The sequence below is a fragment of the Falco punctatus genome (assembly GCF_963210335.1).
Source record: "Falco punctatus genome assembly, chromosome: 15".
In the NCBI taxonomy this organism is placed as follows: domain Eukaryota; kingdom Metazoa; phylum Chordata; class Aves; order Falconiformes; family Falconidae; genus Falco; species Falco punctatus.
In genome coordinates, this window is record NC_137595.1 from 20,911,986 (window position 1) to 20,933,811 (window position 21,826).

A 21,826-nucleotide genomic window follows, 5' to 3' on the forward strand; every position below is an offset into this window, starting at 1 on the left:
GGTTTTTTTTAATTGTTGTTGACCATGTGGTTTGCTTTGCATTTAAAGTCAATTTGAAATTTAAACATAGACTTCCCAAAGTTGTTCTAGTATTTCTGGAGAATACTTGTTTGGTTTTGTTTTACTGGAGGGGAAAGATACTGTTTCCACTAGTATTCAGCTCGGCGTTAGTACTTTGACTAAAGTGTTTCTGCAACCGCTGCTTTTCTTCCTCCCTGGAATTGACTAGTTTTTGAAATGGAGCTTGTTAAGTTGATCATCTTGATAAGCTTCCCATCAAGTAAGGGAAAATGATACCCAAATCTAATAAATAAATAAATAAATAATTCTGCCTTCTTTTTGTTGTGGTTCTGACAGCTTTTCCTAATCTTCTGTAACTGGGGGGAAAAGCATCTTATCTTCGGTTGGACAATATGGGGGGGAATGAAATCTGAATTCTTATAAATGCAGTTATCTTTTAGAGAAGTCTCTACAGTATCAAAAGGAGTTGTTAGTCTGTGGTTTTTTTTACACACAGTGGAATGCATCAAATTACTTCTCATAACTCTGAAATTATTGTTATTCACCTCTGTTACTGGAGATCAGTGGGAACATTATGTTTCCTGGTGCCCAGCACTCTGGGTTTTCATGGAAAAAGGGCAAATACTTTCATTTTTCCAATTTTTAAAGCTTTTTTGGACATAGGACCTGGCAGAAATTGTCTTTTCATATGAGTATTTGATTTGGCATGGAATGCTTTGGCTGGAATTGCTTTCTATTAGAAGTATTCCTCCAAAGAGATATAAACATGTGATCTATTAATCACTGGTATTTTATTTTAAAAGATAAATTTCTGCCTTTCCTTCTTCTTGTTCCGCATGTGGACAAGGTTTACACATTGTCACTGCTGAAGTTGGAATTAATATGATTAAATATGGAATTAGCTCAGGCTTGGGTGGATTCTGAAGGTGGACTGCTCGAGTGCTCAACAGTAACTAGTATCTTCATAGTTGCAAAAATCTGGAAGTCAATCCTGTTCATACATACTTAGGTCTTAACTAACTCCTGGAATCCCAGTAGTGCAGAACAGCGAGAACCAGAGAAAATTGTCTGGTCCTTTGGTGCTAATTAATCACAGCTTTTATCTAATGCATGTAGTTAACAGATCTGATCACTGCTACACTTCATGAGGGGAAATGGTGCCTGTGGCTTTATTTTTAAACATGTAGGCTTATCCTCCTACCTGATTATTTCTGCTTAATATTCAATACGTGGGAAAGAGATCCCTCTCTAAGATGTGAAGAGTTGTTTTTTGTTTGACATTTTTTGTCTCCTTTCTGGGTCAGTCTGTGAAAGTCAGTTTTGTTCTTCTTAGGCTGTTACGTTCAATACAACGTTATCAAAGTACCATGTATCCAGTTAGTCTCAAAGTGTTTGGAAGTTTTTCTAGGATGTTTCATTGTGTGTAAAAAGAAGTAGGTATATGGGGAAGTGTAAAGAGTCCCCAGCTTTCTACTAGAGTTACTGATTTCTGGTCCTGGGAGTGGCTGCTAGAGGTCTTGCATGTCTTTGGAACGAGAGTTCCCTCTAGCTTAACAAGGAAAGCTTAAATGGTAAAGCTTAGGTATTGGCTTCATGTAGCCTGTAAACCTGACACCTTAGTGACAGCAAGTGTTGTCTTCAAGTTCTACCTCGTCCTCGTGCCACGTGAACAGCCCTGGCAGAGTGTGGAGGAGCACCTCAGAGCAGTGCAGCGAGGCCTCTGTAGCCAGACATAGTTCTTCTGCTTGCGTGGGGACTGACAGCTTGAAAACCAGAAAGATGTTTCTTAATGGCACTTCTCAGTTAGCCTTCCTTAGGGAACTGAACTGGTGCTCCAAAGCCCTCTCGCTAGTTTGGAAATTGCATGGGAAATAACAGATTCTTCTGTGGGCCAGCATTTTTTTCAGTACATCGTGGTGCATTTTACATTAGTTGGTATATTTACATTGTCTTGTTCTAATAAAAAAAAAAAAGGATTATGATGTATCTTTACAATTTGTTCAACAGTTCCAAATCCACAGTGTACAGGTAGATACCTTTTTGTATCTGTGCTTAGTGCTGGAGACTGGCACAGACCCTGTTTTGAGTCAGATTTTCCTGAAGCCCACAAAAGAGGTGGAAGAAAAGCAAGATATTTACATTTACAGAAGTGATAAGGCCACATAATCCTTATGGGAAGTTTTGGGAAAAAAATTGCCTTCAGTTTGGATGGAATTTGGGGCCATGAATTGAGCTTCACACGCTTCCCATTCTTGCTATTTCATCCTACATTTTATGCTTTTCTATGGATGGTGTCATGGTTTAACCCCAGCTGGTGACTAAGCACCATGCAGCCACTCACACACAGTAGGATGGGGGAGAGGATCGGAAGAGTAAAAGTGAGAAAACTTGAGTTGAGATAAAGACAGTTTAATAGGTAAAGGAAAAACCACAAGTGCAAGCAAAGCAAAACAAGACAAGGAATTAATTCACCACTTCCCTTGGGCAGCCAAGGTGTTCAGCCATCCCCAGGGAATCCCCAGGGCTCCATCATGTGTAACGGTTACTTGGGAAGACAAATGCCATTATGCCAGTTGTCCCTTCCCTTCCTCCTTCTTCCCCCAGCTTATATACTCAGCATGATGCCATATGGTATGGAGTGTCTCTAGGCTAGTTTGGGTCACCTGTCCTGGCTGTGTCCCCTCCCAATTTTCCATGTCCCTCCAGCCGTCCCACTGGCAGGGCCTGAGAAACTGAAAAGTCCTTGACTTTGTATAAACATTACCTAGGAACAACCAAAACCACCAGCGTTCCATCAACACTGTTCTCACACCAAATCCAAAACACAGCACTGCACCAGCTACTAAGAAGAAAACTAACTCTGTCCCCGCTGAAACCAGGACAGATGGGTACTTAAATACCATTTTAGGAACTGGCATGTAAGATGCATCAAACATCCAGCTTTTATTAATGTTCTTTCAATTTTGTGGGGTTGGTTTTTGTTTTTTTTTATTTTTTTTTTATTGTTTTCTTTCTAGCTAACCTGTCTTGATGGCAATTTTGTGGTAGTTCTTGCTGTTAACTCACAGGTTAAGCTGTGTTACAGAACACTACCAGCACTGCATGGTGCATCCACATGACTTCCATAAGGGCTAACTTCTTTGCATTTACAAAACTTTCCATTTTTTTTCAGTCATTCACTCAATCCTACTCTGAGATAGGAGAGTTTTTATTGATAAGAATATGTAAATAGGAAAATAAAAGAACTCTTGTCCAAGCTCAGAACAGCAGTTACAATCAAAACCTCGTGTTTTTCTGAATTCCATTCTTGGGGTGCTATATTGCACTTTCCTCCGCTGTGCTTTGTTTTGCTTGTGCTGTTGAGGCAGCAACATGTGCTGAAAAAGCCAGTTCTTAATTGATTTCATTCTGAAATCTTCTGTGGTGACATCCTTTTATGGTCTGCAAGTATGCCCCAACCTGGGATCCACTGACTGTGGAAATAACACTTTTATAATGTATAGTGGTATTATTATTAAAACCCACTGAGTTAAGATAATGGAAGTGACTTGTATGTGTAATATTTTTTCTTGCTGGCAGAGGCGTTCTGCGGACTTGGGCCTAAGAAAACTATTGACCTGGACGTTCCCTGACCAGCTTTTCTGAGGACTCAGTACTACAGGGTCTTTCATGATATTTTGGGTGTACCTCAAATTCTTGCCAAACCCTTTGGAACAGAGCGTTGATTTTGTGCAGTCCTCTGCAGTAGGAGGTGCCAAAATATAAAGGTCTTTTTTTAATATTTTCCACAATGTTGCAGAGCTATTAACGTAAATTACAAAAATATTTTTTGGTTATCGAGGCAAGCTACAAAAAGGGAAAATGTGGTGTAATCCATATAAATCACTTGACTAAACCATGCACAATAAATCCAGTGTTGGTGAAGCTAAATTCTTCAATCTGGCACCACAGTTTGCTCCTTACAATCAACATTTACTTTCCTCATTTGACAGTTGGTGCTTGCTGTGGACCATCTTCACCTTTGTTCACATCCTTGTGATCTGTAGCCATGCAGCATTGTGACTTCGTTGGCATTATAAAAAAATCCCAAACCTAAAATCTGAAAAACAATAGGAAAGTTGCCACAGAAACAGTTAAATATTTGACCCTGTTTACTGCCAGCTTAGATAAAAATCAGATTTATTTCCTTGTGAAGAAAAATTCTTCAACACATTATATGTGCACTGACAGTCATAGGTTTATTGCAGCCCATTGGAATAAGGGATTTCACATGTGTTGCAGTGGAGGGAACATTTTAACCATTTGCTTCTGTTTGCCATCTGTTTTCTTTACCAACTTGGTGCTTGTGTGAATTTCACAGCTGCAGATGGTATTTCCTAGGCCAAAAAGAACACAAGCATCACTGCCTCCTTCCATATGTCCAAATTAGTTACAGCAGGGAGATGCAAGGTGCTTGCTCCTGCCCTAGGTGTGTTCTCCCTAGGGACTGAGTGGGGCTCAGCCCCATCTTCCCTCAAACAGAAGACTGAGCTGATGGGGAATGGGATACCTTGCGTGGCAATGGGCTAGGTCACTGCTGTAACATGGGAGCAGTTGAAATGTCCGCTTTTTGTGCAACTTACAGAAAACTCTGTGGCTTTTCTCCTGTAAGAAACTGTTATTACAAATGTACACCTGTCTTTCATTGCCATCTAAGTGGTTGATTTAGGATACAAATACTAATTAAGAACTAAGGGCTTTGTTGTACATGCTCTGTTAGATGGGAATGAGATCAGTTCCTGGGAGTGTTTCTTTGATCCGGTGCTGGTTGAGTTGGGTGGTCATGTTTCTGCTTTGGTGAAGCAGTCCTTCTGCTCCAAGGCTGTACTTGGTTCTCTTTGCCATGCAGAACACCCTCCAGTAGGCATAGCTGAGAGAAGAACATATAGTTTGTAAATGTAATCAAGCACTCTATGTGCAGTTTGAATTGTAAGAGCTCTAGTGACTACTGTATTGCTGAATTCTTGAATGGGAAGTGAAAAATACAAAATACCAGCTGGAGGCAGGTTTATTTGGCTTAAAAGACCAAGCCCAGAATGGAAATGGGGACAGATGAATTATAAATGAGAACTTAGGCACTGTGCTAATTTCATTTTTGTTGTTCTATTCTTTTAATGATCAAATTGAGGGAACTGTCTTCAAATTGAAGGCATTATTTGCTTTATTTGATAATGTTATTGTAGAATCTTAGGATAAAAGGTGCTCTACAAGTTCTACTATTTTGTTTTGTATGTGCTTAGCTACCTGGGGGTACATTTGTTTGAGATCTGAACTCTCTGGAAATACCATTTGTTGAAGCAGCAGCAATGAAGATGATGTCGCTTTGGAAAGTACCACCTTCAAGACACAGCGTATGTGAGAGTGAAGAGAAACTGTGGCCTTTGCCCTTGGTGCAACTAGAGGTGCATCTGCTGGCTGTCTTGCCCCACATCTGACTCTCTTTGGCTTCGCTGCTTATACCTGTCCAAGATTCTGAGTGGTGATACTAAACACAGACAGTGCATAGGGTGTCACTCTGCTTGGCAGTTAAAATTGAGGGTCAGCCCATGTGTAGAAGGCTCAAAAGAATTGCTTTTATTTATCTTTTAGCTAAGTCCTGTCTCCCCATTCATCCTATGTTTATCTCATAACTTCAAAAATTATCCACTGATGCCATAAACATAGTTTTCAGGGTTTCTCTCTCTCTTCCCTCATCCCAGTGTCAAAACCAACTAATGATAGCTGCATAACACTAGCTTATGTAGTTAACAACTGTTAAAATATTTTCATTTATAATTGATAAGCAAACATAGAATTACTATATTCACATCTATGCAGGTATATTTTGTTCTGAGCTGTACCTGTAGCACCCTTAGGAAAACCTAAAATAAAGTGAGCACTGGTATAGGATAAATGTGTTCTCCTTTCAGGGGTTAGATATCTTTCCCATCTGTTTTCAGTTCTTGAATCTTTCCACATGATCCCATGCCCCTGACTGAAGAGCAGAGATGACTGTAAAGCTGTATCCTGCACAGTGCTGTTGCTTGACAAATGCCACTACCCTATGACACCAGTTGAAGGATTTTTGGCAGCGTATCAGTGCAGTGAAACTGATTCTAGTTTTCGTGGAGAGAGTCTAGTGTATCCGATGTGATTGATTAATGATATTACAAAACATCAGTAGCTGAACTACAGGTGCTTCAGAGTTTCATTCCAGAAAGGTGCTCACAAATCTGACAAAAGATGACAGTCCCAGGACTGTCGAGGTCTCTTGGATGTATAAGACGAGGTTATGAGGAGAACATTTTTCATGTGACTTTGGATTCAGAGTACTGTGAGCCTTGCTGGTGATCCTGCATAGACACAACTGAGCAAACCTCAGCCTGCACGTCATGGGCACCAGCCGCCATAAACCCAGAGCAGTGTGGATGCATCCTCAGTGGTCTCAGTAAACAAAGCTTCCGCAACCCTATTTTCATGAAGGGTGATACAAACTTGATTACAGCTAGCCGTACAGCTAGGCACACTGCAGGCAGAGCTGTATTTATGACTTCAACTTTGATTTAAGAAAATAAGGCTGTCAGAATCTTAATCTGGAGTTGCTGTAATATCCGCTGAGGAAGCAACCTTTATATGAAGTTGTATTTGTCATTCTAGCTATAACATACGTGGGTGCTTACAGTCAGGTATTGCTGTCTTCAGGATATGAATATACCATCTATTTCTGTTTTGGCTTGCATATACTCTAGCAATGGTGCTAAATGACAATGATCAGTTTTATTTATGGCTCAAGTAATGCTATTTTAACTGTTCTTAAAATACTATGTGACAGAATACAGTTTCACATGAATGTATCCAGCCCAGCTAGAGGGCTTGTATTGGTGTTGCTCTGATCAGACTCTTTCTGCTTTCTGTGGCGTCAGTGAACTGCTGGATGCAGGTGCAAGTGGGTGTTGAATTTTCCAATTAACTGCCTAGTTCCACAGCCACCTCTCCATCTGGCTCAGCAGGCAGTCGCTGTTCGACAGGGGCCCACGGCACAAATACCAGTGTTTGACACGCCAGAAGTGAGATGTATTGGCAGAGCAGTTCTGGAACTGAAGAGTGTTTACAGATCAAGACTGAGTGGATTGACATTGCTGTGTATGAGGAAAACTGCCCTCTCTCTCTCTGCCTGGCGTTAACTAGCCCATCACCGTTGTGTGCTCAAGCTGGTAAAGGCTGTGTATGTGGTGACAGAAGAACAAGGGTTGAGACTGGCAGCTGGGAGTGTTAATGATTGTAATCCTGTTGCACTGACTCACTCAGTGACCTTGGGTTAATCACTCGACCTTCTCTTGCTAGTTAGCTGCAGCTGTGAAAATGGGCAAAAGGAGTACTTCATCAGCCTCCAGATGCTGAATCAGAGTGGAGTTTTCTTGGAGAAGCAGCTCATACAGAATATTCATTTCTATTATAAGTTAAAAGAAAAATGGCTGATGGTGGCTAGTTAATTTGTCAGTAGTTTGTTAGGGAGTCGTCCCCATCTGAATGTGATATTGACAGTATTGCAATGTATACTTATAAAAAGTATGTTAAATTTTTAGTTTGTATTCCTAACTGCAATGTTTTGAAAAACAACACATGAAGTTCTTTTCATTCAAACTTTCTCCAAAAGGGGAATTTTATAGAACAGAAAGTTACAAAGCATTTCCATTTGACAGCTACATGTCCTTTTAGAGTCTTTGAACTATAACAGATCCTCATATGATAGATTATGTGTTTTATTTATAGGTATTTGAAATTAGTTACTCATGTGTTATGGGGGACAATGAATACCGAGGGCTTCTAGCCAATACAAGAATTTTCTGTAGCGCAAACGAAGGCTTGTTTGTTTTGGTTCCGAGGTATTTTTTGAATAATTGTGGTTTGGAAAACCAAGTACACATTGAGTCCTTTGCTGTGTTTCAACTGTGGATTTGATTCTCAGATGAGAGCACATAAATTGGCACGTGGACTCTGGCATTTAAATGATTAAGTAGTCCTTTCAGAGGGCTAAGATGCAAGATGAAGACAACTGGAACATAAGTCTAAAAGTTAAAGTATACACTGGGATGAAGACGTGCTGAAACGCTGGAGTAAGATAATCAGCACTCAAAATAACCTGACACCCTATTTGTTAATTAAGTTTGGATCCAAATTCACCTTTAATGAACATCCTAAAAGCACAGCGTACAGTGCGTTTTGGTTTATTGTCATTTTTGTCTGGATACGTGTGTGTATAGACTGTGCATCAGTCTAGAAACATTTGCCTTTAGAAAGTATTGTCTCTGAAGTTGTACACCGTGTTGCATGGTGTTGTGGTTTTCTTACAGAGAGATTTTTTACCTGGTATGCAATACTTGTTAACAGTCACATGATATCCATCCAGTTGGTAAGAGTGCAAGTCAGGGCTATCCCCTCAGGCAGACTTCATTTAAACACTCTTCTTTGTGCCAGATTTCTAGGCATTTTTCTCTCCTAATGAATGCATGTGTTTTAGAATGGAGACCTTTCCAGCCCTTCTCTCCCCTTCCCCCCAGTTCTGCACCTATTTCAGTGCTGTGCGTTGCATGGGGGTTTTACTCAAATGTTGCTCCAAAGAGTTTCAGAAAACCTGTCAAAATGATTAAGAGTCTGAAATTCTATATTACATTAATGTTTTTAAAGTATTTTATTCAACAGACAATATAATGTGAAATATAACAAAAAAAAAATCAAGTACTGGCTCTTACATAACACTTCTTGAGGGGTTGCTGTCACTTTGTTGAAAGCAAATATTTTGAGAAGTGTGTCTAGGTCTGCAATGTGAGGAAAAAAATTTGAAATAGTCTGTGCTGGTGTCAGTTCATTTTTTAATAAACTGAGAGCATTTATAGTTTTCAGTCTCCATTAGGAGTTTTTTTTGGGCAGATTTGACTGTAAACTCATGCAGTTTATTTAAAAAGGACTTCAAGACCATCTGGGATTTTGAAGTTTGGGGTTTTAAAATATTTTGTTCCTTACTGTGATGAGCAAGAAACTTCTTTGGAAATGCTTCATGTTGGCTAAGCTGGCAGGGCCCTCCAGCTCTTAAAGGGAAACTGATTCATTTAGTAACTTTACCTGAGTGGGGAGAAAAAGCATAGTACTAGTAAAGTAACAAAAGAAACCCCTGTCTGAATGTTTAATGACCTGGAGTAAGATAGGACAATGACGAATAAGGTGGACAGTTCTGAATAAAGAATACAAGATATGAATCAAAGTGATTTTCAGAACCTATTTATAATTGATTGTTTTCTTCCCTACAGATTTGAGGGTTTAGCCTTTTAATTTGAGGTCAGAGCTAAAGCTGTTGAACTCCCAGAGAATCACTGTGTCACTCTGTGTTCTTGCAACTTGTTTCTTTTATGTTTTAACTCATAATCCACCAGAGATGGTGGCATGGTTTAGGTAATTTTGTTTGGCTTCCTGAAGTTTATTACAAATAAATTCATGCTATGTCTCACGGTGGTTTTATACCCTGCCTTTCTGTGTGTCCTGTTCTCTTAATGTGAACTGAATCTCAGCAGATAAGGATGGGTGGGTTCTTACAGCATTTTGCCCACCAAGTAAGTAGAATCAAACTACACCTGGTTTCCTTCCAGTGCTTTCAGCTCACCTGTTCTTAAAAGCCCCAGTGATGCCATTCCAACCTTCTATCAGCAATTTAGTTAATTAAGCTAGAACTGCTGGATAATTTCTTACATGTCTAATTGGAATATTTTATGATTAAATTCCGTCCTCTTTCTTCTCATCCTACTCATCAAATACTCATCCTTTTCACAGCAGCCCAGTGATGTATCTGAAGACAGTTATCCTATCTACCTCCACCCCTGTCTCTAGACAGTATGATATCATATATCCTTTTTCAACTTGGTATCTCCAGGGAATTAAGTTTCTGTAAGTTTTATGGAAAAGAGGCATTGAATAAAGGGAAAGATGTGTGAATTGGTGCTTTTACAAAAAGACATGTATGCAGAATTCAGATTTTACCCATTCTGAAGCATCATCTTGCTAGTGAGCTGGCTCACAATTACTGGCTGGTCGGCCAGTATAAACGTTGCACATGCTGCCTCTTATCCAGACAGATAAGAAAGCAGCATGGGTGGGAGCTGGAAAGCTTGGGAGACTTGAGTGGGGTAAGGAAGGAAAGGGGATGCTGAAACCAGGATTATCTTAGATAAAATAAACACTGAGATTATTGTGGTGGAGGGAATAGAACTAAAGGAGAACAGAATCTTCTAGTTTCAATGTTCACTGAACTGTTGATGTTAAGACTTGTTTTGAGCAGGCGTGGGAGTCTGGTACATATCCTAGGACCCAAAATTCCTGAACTTTTCTTAAGGTCATTTTGTAGTCTGAGCCAGTCTAATTATTTGATAATGGGATGTAAATTATTTGCAGAATATATTGAACTGAGCGTTCAGACTCACGGGTTTTGTTCCATGTTCTACTGCTGGAATGAGAAGAAAGAGATCTTCGTATCAGGATTTTCATTATTAAACTGGTGGTAATTATCTGTATTTTCAAATACATGAGTGAAGAATACTATATACATACTGAATTATCAGTCTATATCTTTTATGAAAGGAGGGAAAAATGTTAAATATCCTTCAGAAGTATTATATAAAGAAAAAAACAGTGCAATTTGCCTAACAAAAAAAGTACCACGTCTCTACAACTGAGATCTTGGTACCTTGCTCTTACATGAGATAATATGCCAATCTAAGCATTTCAGCAAGCATATGATTTATACTTGGGGTTTTTTTTGTGCTGGAAAAGTATGGTGATCTGTAGAGGAAAAAATCAGACTTGTCATATGAACTTACTTTCAGCATAACAGTCAGTCAAGAGAAACATTAGAGAAGCATGTGTATGAAGGGGAGACTGGCTGCCAGGATTTACTTACAGTGATTTTGTTCATCTGTGATTTCCATTGCACTTTCTGTTTTGATAGATTTTCCTCGTAAATGATTCTAAGCTCCAGTTTGGGTTTAGCTAGCATTATTTGGGATGCAAGTTGCCAGGGTGTCAAGAGCTGTGAGTATTGTCATGCTATTATGACCATCTTTTGATGGTCTCTTTTAAAGTTCTCATTTAACCTATTGCAATCTCTCCACAATTTGTGCATCAGGGATAACAGGATTTGTTAATTTATTACACTAAATCCATGTGAGAAAGCTTGATACACAGAGATTATTCTTTCCTTGGTCAAAATCAGTGATGTTTTTTTTTAATCTCAGGTTTTTATTTCATGAATTTATGGTTTCTGAAGGAGCTCTTCTGAGGTGCTGAAATAAATGTCAGCATCATTGGAAATGCAGAATTTGCTTGAGATGCTTCTTGAGATTCTATAGTTATCATTTTTCTGTATTGACTGGGTTTGGTGAAGTTTTAAGTGTAAGGATGTTCACAAATTCTTAAAAACTGGGGAAATACAGCAGCTGAAAAAAAGCAAATGTGGCATTTAGGAATTGTACATAGTCTTCAAAGTGATGTTTCAACAAAGACTTCTGGAAAGATTTTTTTTTTTTTTTTTTTAATAAAACAGTCTGCATGACTCTGTGGAAATAATGACACGTAGGCTTGTGCCAGCAGATTGATAGTGGAAGGGTGGAAAAAGTGTAAGAAACTTTGTTCTTGTTAAATGGTAAACTGTGTTGCTTGCCTGTTCAATAGCAGATGTACCTGCTAGAAATAGTTCCATGAGGAGATCCACAGTCAGGAATCAGAAGCTCAAAGAGTATTTCCTTCCCAGGTAAAGGGTTTTCACAGGCTGTGTAAGAACCCCTGGCACAGCTGAATCGTCTGTAACCGAGAGGTACTCACCCTGTGCTAGCATGCTTTTTCTCACCAATGAATTTAAGTATTTATAAGTAGGTAATGAAACTTCCAAATTTTTTTTCACCTTTTTCACAGGCAAGGAAAGAATGTACAAAATGTGTTTCCAAATTATTTTGGCAAACAATCCCAAGAAACCTAACCATGGTGAACAGTGACATGGCTGAGGTCAGGAATTGACCAAATCATTGGTCTGTTTCCCATTTAAACCACTAAACCGTACTCCTGAAGAAAGCCAACAAGTGATACGTTAGACTTCTGTATTCTGGATTATCGGAAGCACAGTGTGGGTCTGTTTATGTATAGGGAAGAGCAACAGATGAACCAATCAAATTAAATTGCCTGGAATTTTGCCAGAAGAGGGAAACAATTTTCTGTGAATTTTTGAAGAACTCCAACCCTATTAAAGAAGGGCAAATGTGCACACATAAGAGAGCAAGTGTGTGGTTAATAGTTTCCTGCCCTAGAGCTTCTCGGTTTAATCTGACAGTCTGCATGATTAGACATCTTTCACATTATTTTAGCCAAGAGGGATATTGAAGTGTCCATCCTGCTTTGTGTTCACCAAGGGTGAGGTGGCTGGTCAGAGCACAGAGAGAACGTGAACTGCACAGCCCACAGTGCTCACAAAATGATTCAGGAGCTTGTGATCTATTGGAAGGTGAGCACTGGAAGGACTGGGAGTCCTGGGTATAAATATCAGCTGTCACACCAAGAACTTCTGCTGTTCACTGTGGATCATTCACATGCTTGCTCTCTTGTCCCATTCCTGTTTCTTTTTCCCCTGTCCATCAGTTAGCACAGAGTGGATGCTGGGGTGGATAGGCTTTTGGTTTGAACTGTTAAGTTATCCCCCCAATCCTCCATTTGTCCTTCACTTTTACCGATTTATCATGGCTGTTAAAAGCTAATTAGACAGAATTACTGGATTTTGAATGTGAAAAAGTATCTAAACCGCTAGTAAATAATTCTTATGAGATTTTGACTCTCGGCTGGTACAGTGTTCCCTTCACATACATGCATTTTCTCCAGTACAAGTCCAGTCTGAAAATCGTATGGCTTCACTGAAATAAATAAATTTTATAAAGAAAACCCATACGTGGTCTTCATACTACAAGTTCTGAACGTCAGGTAGTCCTTTGAAATCAAAATTCCATCACTGCACCTACAGTGCGGTGTAGTAGACTACAGTCCTACAGCACATACAGGTGGCCCGTGGAAGTAAATTTTGCTGAAAGTTGTATTTTGAATACAAACTGAAATAGATGGCTACTTTTACATGGCAATTCTGGAACTTGAGGTCTTTTTCTTGAAAGTGGTTATTAATAACAACAACAATCTGAGACTTCCAGTCTCATAAGAACGTTTCTTATGAAAAGCCATGTTAAGTTGTTTATGCACCCTGTAGTCAATGGAAGGGTGTTGTGTAGTAAAGAGTGAGGGGACTGAAGGAATTCACAAAACTAAATTCAGCTAAATTCTGACGCTAAAGGCCTAAGAAAATGTATCAGAGAATCAAAGTGATGCTGTAAACCCATGACTTATGGCACTCTAATAGTCTTTATTTTCTTGCCCAGATATTTCAATACCCCAGATAAGGATTCCAGGATCTGATTATAGTGGTTGATCAAGAAAAAGGTTTGATTTTCACTTTGACTGTAGCTAGTGTAATTTCATTAGCTTCACCAGAATTTGCTACTGGTTAGTAGATATTTCTGGTAGCAGTTATTTCTAGATCTGAACTGGAAATGGTGGACTAGTGGAAGCTTGAAGGGGCAAGGTGGCAGTGGTGATATGACCTCTCCTGTTGAACAATCATAGTTACTGAGTCTGAAAAAGGCAATAGTTTCCATTCCCCCAAAATGATAAACTTAGTAATGTGACACAAAAAAAGACAGTAACTGTTCTTTCTTGTTCCTCACTGTGGGGAACAAAATGAAACTCAAGCCTGTAAGTCTTGGTGTTAACCCAAAAAGGGGAAAAAAAAGCTATGTCCTAAGGATGATGCATCTTTCCAGCAATTCACATTTTTCTTCTACTTTTCCATTAGTAAACGTCTGCTCCATTGTAAGGCTTTTCTCTGAACATTTGGAAATATTTTAATGCCCTTAAAATTGCAGATTTCTATTAACAGGCTGTGCTTTCCTCTTGCTTTGGTATCCTCACACCTGTTTTGCCTTTGGCACTAGGCAGTGGATAATGAGTTTACCTAATGTGTTGACTGTTGGCTCTGAGCGCTTTAATAGTCCAGCAAGATGCCTTTCCTGCACTTGTTTGGGGCTTTTTTTGGTGGGAACAGGGGAGATATGATATGTAAGGAGTTCTTCCTTATGTAAGTGTTTGTGTTACTTTATTTGGTATTGTTTTGAGCTATGTTTTTGATATATCATGAATTGAAGGAGAGATGTGTCTGCTGTCAGTAGGAAAAAGTGCTTGTCTTGGCTTTGAGATGGCATGAGACTTTTTGTGGGAGGTGAGGTGCTCCAGCTCTCATCATTTTTCCTACCAATAGAAAACCATGCTCTTGGAGATGGTTCAGCTCCCTGATGGAAGATGTCACAGCTGCTTCTATGGCAGCTGATGAAACTGGCTGCACAATGATGTGCAACCTTCTTGGCAAGAAGGAAGAATGGAAATTCTCTACCTAGGTTCTACTGAGATTTAGAAAACATGCTAATAAGCACTTATTTTTAAAACATCTTTTTACTGAGATCTTATTTTACAGTTGATTTTTCTAGTGATTTTTTTATTATTGTTATTATTTTTATTTTGCACACACTCACTAGACGTTTGAAACCCTGTAGTCAGACATTCTTAGGTGTTGCACCAGAGGTACAGAAAGAAGTGTATTGAAAGACCTGCAAACCAAACCTTGCTATTTTAAAGTTCTTTCTCTCATTCCCACAGACTTGACAGCAGTTTAATGACCATCTGTCATGCTAATCAAAGAGTCTCAGTCTCTTTGCTTCTCATCACCTGTCCTGTACTGATGTCATTTTGTGTCTTACATTGTAAGTACCCAGGGAGAACCTACTTCTGGTTTGTATACCAGGCACCGCAACTTCCTCTAAAATTTACTGTCTGGCTTGATGCACGTTTTAAGCCAAACCTGTCTGTGCTATACCTCCTTGCTGTCAGTGAAGTCACAATAGTGTGAATTTGGGCTCTTTAGTTGTATCCTGCCCAGTGCAGGCACTGACTTCGATACAAGCTTTTTGTGAATGTTCCACTAAGGATCCAAGTGAGGGTCATTCTATTAAATCCCAGCATGATGCATATTGTAAAGCACTTGTAAAGTACGTCTAACTCATAGTGCTTGTTAAGTGAAATTCACCTTTTGTTTTCATCAGTGTTGATAAATCTGATGCAAATGAAAAAAACATGCCAGTGCGTATATACAGAGCAATATATTCTTAATTCCTTAGTACAAAATAGGTGTGCTTTAGTGAATCTATGAAGATACTGGTTTAGTGCTTAGCGGTGCCTTGTTAAGAACTGTGATGAAAGGAGCAGGACCAAAGCATGAAAGCAACACAGTCTATTATGTAAATCCCAGTTACAACCTTACCTCTACCAGATTCCAGTTTCCTTTGACTTGTGAGGCAACAGAACTAGAAGAACCTGTAAAAAGGCCAAGGGTAATGGGAGGTGCAGAGTGGAGGAGAGCTGGAGTAGCCTCAGACCATCCAGACTGGGAAAGATGGTTGAGAGAGTGCAGGTAGGAGCGTGTTACAGGCAAGCAGGAAATTATTACTCCCTGGTTTGTTTTTTTTTACAATACAAAAGTTAGGGAACATGCAATAAAATTAATAGGTAAGGTGTTAAGACAAACATTAATGCTTTTTAGACAACTTATTTGAAAACTTCCTAAAATGAGACAATGAAAATGTCTGTTTCAATAGCACAAGTAAAATAAATGGAATAAATGAGGTGTTTCTGGTTAATGTACTTATAAAATACATGGCAGAGTGTGTGTGTCCGTGTCCAGGTTGTCCTTACCGTATGTGTTAGTGCTAACCCAAGTCAGGATTTCCCTGTTTCTGAAGGTGTGGGTATGCAGCAGTCTTTGCTAGGTGGCATAAGAATGTTTAGTAGAAAAGAAACAACAGAAGAGAGATCCCCCTGTCTTTAGGATGGGCAGTTTCCTTCCTGTTGAAGTTCAGAAAGTTCCTGTTGAAGAATCAGAAAACATTTTTGACAAATTATCTCAAAGGTCTCATAAAGGATCAATTTTTAGATTTATGGTCATAGCAACTTAGCTTCTAGAACTTCATTCCACACCTCAACAGCATAACTGGAAGCAGAATCAGGCTTTGTCTATTTTTCAAACAAGGTGGCAATTTTTTTTTTAAACGGTTCTGCAAGTTATGTGAGAAAGTTCGGAAAGAAATCAAGTTTATGGTAAGGTTTTGCAGTTATTCAACTGTTCTGAATTTCTCTTGCCCAGTGCAGCAGTCAGACCTCTGATTCTTCTAGGCAAGATTTGGAGTTACGTTTTGTGCCATCCTATAGGAAAACATTACTGTAGTTCTTAGAATTTGGTGAAAAATGTAGGGAAAATTAAATCCATATGCTACCCCCTGAGGCAGACCTATATCCCCCTAGTTATCCTAAGCTCCTGAATTTCATAAACCACTTTTTTCTTGTTAAAATTAATACCACGTTTAAATTAGATAAGGTCACATTGTTTAGTCCCCAGTGAAGATATCAGAATTGAAATGATTTATAGTGGAAATAGAATTGTAGTGAGAAAATTACTGCTTTTTCTTGCAGAACACTGAGATGAGGCAGTTGATTATACAGAGATATAATATGGCAAGAGAGATATATGGAGAGATAACACAGAGCTCTTTGATGCTGTTGATGCTTTATTCTGGATGCGCTCCCTGATTTTTGAGGCTTTGATTTTTTTCGAATACTTTTAAATTTATTATTTTACTGAGAAAAAGGTGTAATTGTCTAGAATGAATGAGTTTGGCATGCAGGAGAGGTGCTTGGTGGATGCTATGGTTTAAGCATCAGCAGGATTCCTGCCCACTCTGCCAGCGTGGCCTGGAAAGGCCATCTTTAGAGTTAGAAGATAATTCAGGCAAAGGCTGCTTTACTGATGTTCTATACAATTACAGCCATAGGTGGTTCTGTTACTAGAAGAGCAGAGTGGGAGCATGGTTTCCTGCTCAATTTAATCAAATCGTTTAGAAAGACTCCTTTCTCAGATTGTTAGATCTTGGATACAAATGCTTTGTCTAGGTAAAAATGAGCTTTGGGTTGTTTTTTTTTTAAACCTTTGACTAGGATTCCCAGACACAGAGTGATGGGTTGCTGGATGTCTGGGAATCCTGGATGTGCTTCCTGTGAGCACAGATCATCTCTGCAGCCTATGTACAGTGAGCCCAATGCTCCTGGGAAGTATCAGCCCTACTCCACATGGACTGAAAGAAAAATATGCACTCATCTAGCAAGGCTGATCATCCTAGCACTTGGATCTTGCTGCACATGTGTGCTTTTTGCCTTTGAGGGGTGGGGGGAGAAGCTACTCTAACAGACAAAAAGCACAAGTATCGTCAGCATGGGAGTCAGAATCACTTTTACGTCCAACTTACTGAGTTTTGACAATGCATTTCAGTGTCCTGTGCCTTTTTCCTTCATATCTGTAGTGTGTTTACAATATGGGGTCTGCAGAGAAGGTCTGTTCCTTAGTAGAGACACAATACCTAGTGCAAGGAGGGAGGGAGCAGAGAGAAAGTCTCGATCTTAGTTTGGCCCTCTGGGAAATTTTGTACTGTAAATAGAAGTAGTAAAAACTATCAGGTGATGACACTTTTTGGGCTGAATTTTTTTGAACTGGAGACCTAAAGGTGAAATCATCTGTATTGCATTACCCACCACTGTGCTGTCCAGACAGTCTTAACTTTCCATGCATTGACAGATTACTACTTGAGTAGCACACTGTATTGTGGAAAGACTGCTGCTTTGCCCACAAACAAAGCTTAATGTGTTGCTTTGGAAAGCCGTTGTTGGGACACTCTTTTCATGAGCTGCCACTAATCCTGAAGGATTTCTTAGGCATTTATTTTGTTCAAAAGGAAAAATTCATTCTTTAATTTGAATGCTATAGCATTTGTTACTGTGTTTAATTCCCAAGAAATTGTAAGCATGTGGAGCAGTGTTTTTTCACAGATACAATATTGAGAGCATAAAAAATTGACAGTCCCATGTAGGTGACAGCTGTTCAGAGTCAGCCTAGCACTTATCTTTGAGAATTGTGTAGATTGTTTCTTCTCACCATTCCTTTTCTTTTTCCTACTGTACGTTCCCATGTTTCCTTCATTCCATCCATCATCAATTTTGTTTCTTGTGCCATCTCCCATTCTTGTCTGTCCCTTTAGTCTTGTCTGTATCCTGTCCCTTTTTTTGACAAATATTTAGAAGATAGTTTCTGTTATGATGCATACATCTTTGCTATGTAGTCCCGATGTGGAACATGAGTGTACATGTTTGTACTAACATGCTTTGGCCAGGAAAGAAAGTTGTCTTCTACTTGTAACACCTTGTTAGTAATAGAGGTCATAGCTCTTTGTATTCATTTAAATCTCAGGTGAGATGAAGCCCTTTTCTCTAGAACAACACTGTTTTCAACTAAATTCTATTGGTCTGGCAGCCTCAGTGTTTTAAAACTGCTGCTATGTCTCATCTGTTAGTTTAAACAAATTTAAGCAGCTGTGCTGAGCCCACTTCTCTTGCCACTTAGTACAGCCTCTGCATTCACTTGATGATATTCCTACACCATTAGATCTATGATTTTTTATTCAGACACACAGCTATTTTAATTGTTCATTTGTTTCCAGATACACTGCTACAGTAAAAGAACACAATCTGTTTACAATAGTAATAATAACAACATACACTGCAAAAGTTTGGGAGTTCAGATTTGTTTATGGATTGAACAGCCATTGAGCTCTTCCACTTAGCTTCTGAAACATTTTACTCATTATACAGTTAAGAGTCCAAATGTCACCTCCTGTGGTGATTTTTGAGTGGTTTTGTCCCACTGATGTGCACAACCAAATGAAAACAGAGTAATATTCTTAGGTTCTTTCCACATACGTAGACTAAATATTTTATCATTATCTTTCTTTCAGATAATGGTCCTCTAACGTATAGCCTAGACTTTACTGATGGAATAATGGTGCAAAGAAAGAATTGTGAAGGTGATCCCTTAGATTCTCTGCCCAGATTGAACTATCTTTTAAGTTCTAATAATCACATGCACACAGCCATTACTTCTGATAAAGTGGAATTTTGATTGAAAAAGTCTGACCCACAGAACACTCTCAGTTAACTACACCTGTGCAGTGCCAGGAGTAGCCAAGTTCTCTTTCCCGTAATTTCTAAATAACTGCGAAACACATAAATTCCTAGCCTTGACCTTTTTGTGCATTCCATACAATTTTGGCATAGGAACAAGTTGCCTCAAGCCCAGACTTGTGTTGCAGTGTAACAGATCATGCGGAGGAGAATGATGCAAATGTTCTGTGCAGTTGCACATTTATATCCATTTCTTCAGGGACCATAAAGCAGGATTTTGTATGTTTTAATATACAACTTTTTCCCGTAAGCATGTAATTTCAAGGCCATTTGCCTCAGATGGTTATTCATGTCTCCGAACATGTGTAGTTGGATTGCATCTTGTTAACGTTGGCCCTCTCATTTAAAGCCTGGAACTGCTACACGTAAGGCTCGAACAGAGGCAGAGTATGCAGGATGAAACAGAGACATATGGAACCTTATTTCTGCATCCAGTTTCTTAGCAATTAAGAGATATTTTAGTTCATAAAACTTGGAGATGACGATAGTTGAACCTGCGTGTTATCTAAAGAGGAATTAAGTTATTTCAGTTGAATGGAATTGCATCAGTTAAAGACAATTTCAACAATATGAGATCAATCCAATTTTAAAATGGTGACTCAAAATATTTGGCTGAATAAGATGCTAGTTCTTGAATTGCTTACATTAAAGAGGCCAAAACCTTTGAAATTCAAATATTGAAGAGTAGGTTGGAGCAAGGTGTTTGGGGTCTTTTTTTCCTTTTACTTTGAAGGAAATAGAGGTATTTCTGAATATATGCTGCAAAATTGTCATGATCAGAGATGAGAAGAGAGCATTGACTGAGAATCATTTTGGGAGTGATTTAGGATGGAAAAATTGGAAACCTCTTTAGTAAGAATATGCCTTTATAAGCAACAGAACCACACAGTAGATTCTGAAGTAGCTGTATGTCTCATACAGCCAAGGCTTGGCTTTTTTACTTAACATGGGAACCTATCAAACAGCGGTGAGAAGAATGAGAACATCTACTGTGACTAGAGCAAACCTTGACTGTAATTCTTGATCAGATATCTGATAGGAAAGCTGAAGCTGTAAATAAAGATCTGCCGTTTTGAATAACTTCAAATGTGGTGGTTCTTGGCTAAATACCAACATCTGATTCTGCTTCTTCGAAGGAGTGTTTGCTTCGAGCAGCCCAGCAAATCTAAACTCCAGCAGGTGTGTCATCAGAAGTCAACAGGCTGTGCATCTGTGATTAATTTGTATCGTAAACTTTCTTTATTGAAAGCAAGAGGCCAGATAGGTTTGGGCCATCCTGATGACAAACTTGAATGATATTCTTTAAGTTTAAATTCAGTTTGGTTGGAAAGTATAGACATGAACAGGGACCTGTTACAGTCAAGCTAAAAGAAACAAAAAATGTGTTGGGTTTTTGTGTATGTTTGTGTTTTTAAGCATAATTGAAACCTTTTGATACTATTCAGAATAGGAACTTTCCAGTTCCAAAGCCTGAAACAAAATAGGTAGGAGAAAATCTTGCAGATGTCAGTGCGCTTACCTAAGTTTTGGTAATCTCTTTACATGGCAGCAGTACGGACAGAGCCTTCGCTGCTCTCCAAGAACAACTGTGCACTGAAATGCGTGTGTCAGCTCTACAGTTCTGTAGTGTCGTCTTGTGATGAAAAAAGCTGCATAAAAAAGCGGAATTTAAGTCTTTGTAAGATAGAAAAAGTAGTTTGATATTTGATAATGCATATTGTGATTAATAAATGATACCCATTTAATATCAACTGAACAGATTAACTTGTTCACTGGTTAAGAAGGAAACAGTGCTGGCTTTTGTTGTGCCCTGAGAATCGATAAGTGATGCTATTGCTTTATGCTGTTCAGTGAAGAGGGAAGTGAATACTTGAGTCTAGTAATCTCAGGGTTTAAGTAACTTTATGTGAACACAGATGTTCTTCAATTGAATTACAAGATCTTTTTAAGGAGAAAAAAAAAAAAGACTGCAGATTAAAAGGAGGTACAGGGAAGCAGCTTTGAAGGTGAAAATATTCTATTTAATGTCCTGCCTGTACTCACTGCATCTGCCTGTTTCTCTCCAGGGCATCACACCTACACAGTGTAGGTATGTAGGAAAGTTTGGGTTATTGTGCCATGCTCAATTACAAAAATCAGTTAAGTCTTAGGTAACCTATTTGGACAGTGTGTGCATAGCACAAACCCATATCTTGTATCTTTTGCAAGTTGATCAGGCTAGTGTTTTGTCCTCAATTCCTTTAAAATATTTTTCTTTTGAGTAGGGGTTGGTACTTGCTGTCATTGAACTGTAGTCTTGGTTTTGTTGTCTTAGTCCTGGACTAATGTTAGGCTTAAATTTTTTACATGTTTTTAAATTTCTCTGGTGCTTTGGTACTCCTTTCTCCCTTTCTGCCTCATGCTTTGCATGCGCTTGCTTTGAATTTGCTTCCCCCCCCCCCCCCCGTAGGTATTAGAGAAAGCATGATCTCAGTTCTTTTGGCTTGTTCTGTTAATAGCATACCTGAATACTTGGCAAACCCCATCATTCAATGAGTGC

General features: G+C 39.0%; 1 long non-coding RNA gene across 1 annotated transcript in view; it reads right to left on the reverse strand.

The window, feature by feature from the left end:
• The window catches only part of LOC308053759, a 46,495-nt gene continuing 24,669 nt past the window's right edge, over window positions 1-21,826 (reverse strand). The window contains exon 2 of the long non-coding RNA XR_013923786.1: window positions 1-21,826. This exon is cut by the window's right edge and continues 16,725 nt beyond it. This is a non-coding gene — a long non-coding RNA (uncharacterized lncRNA).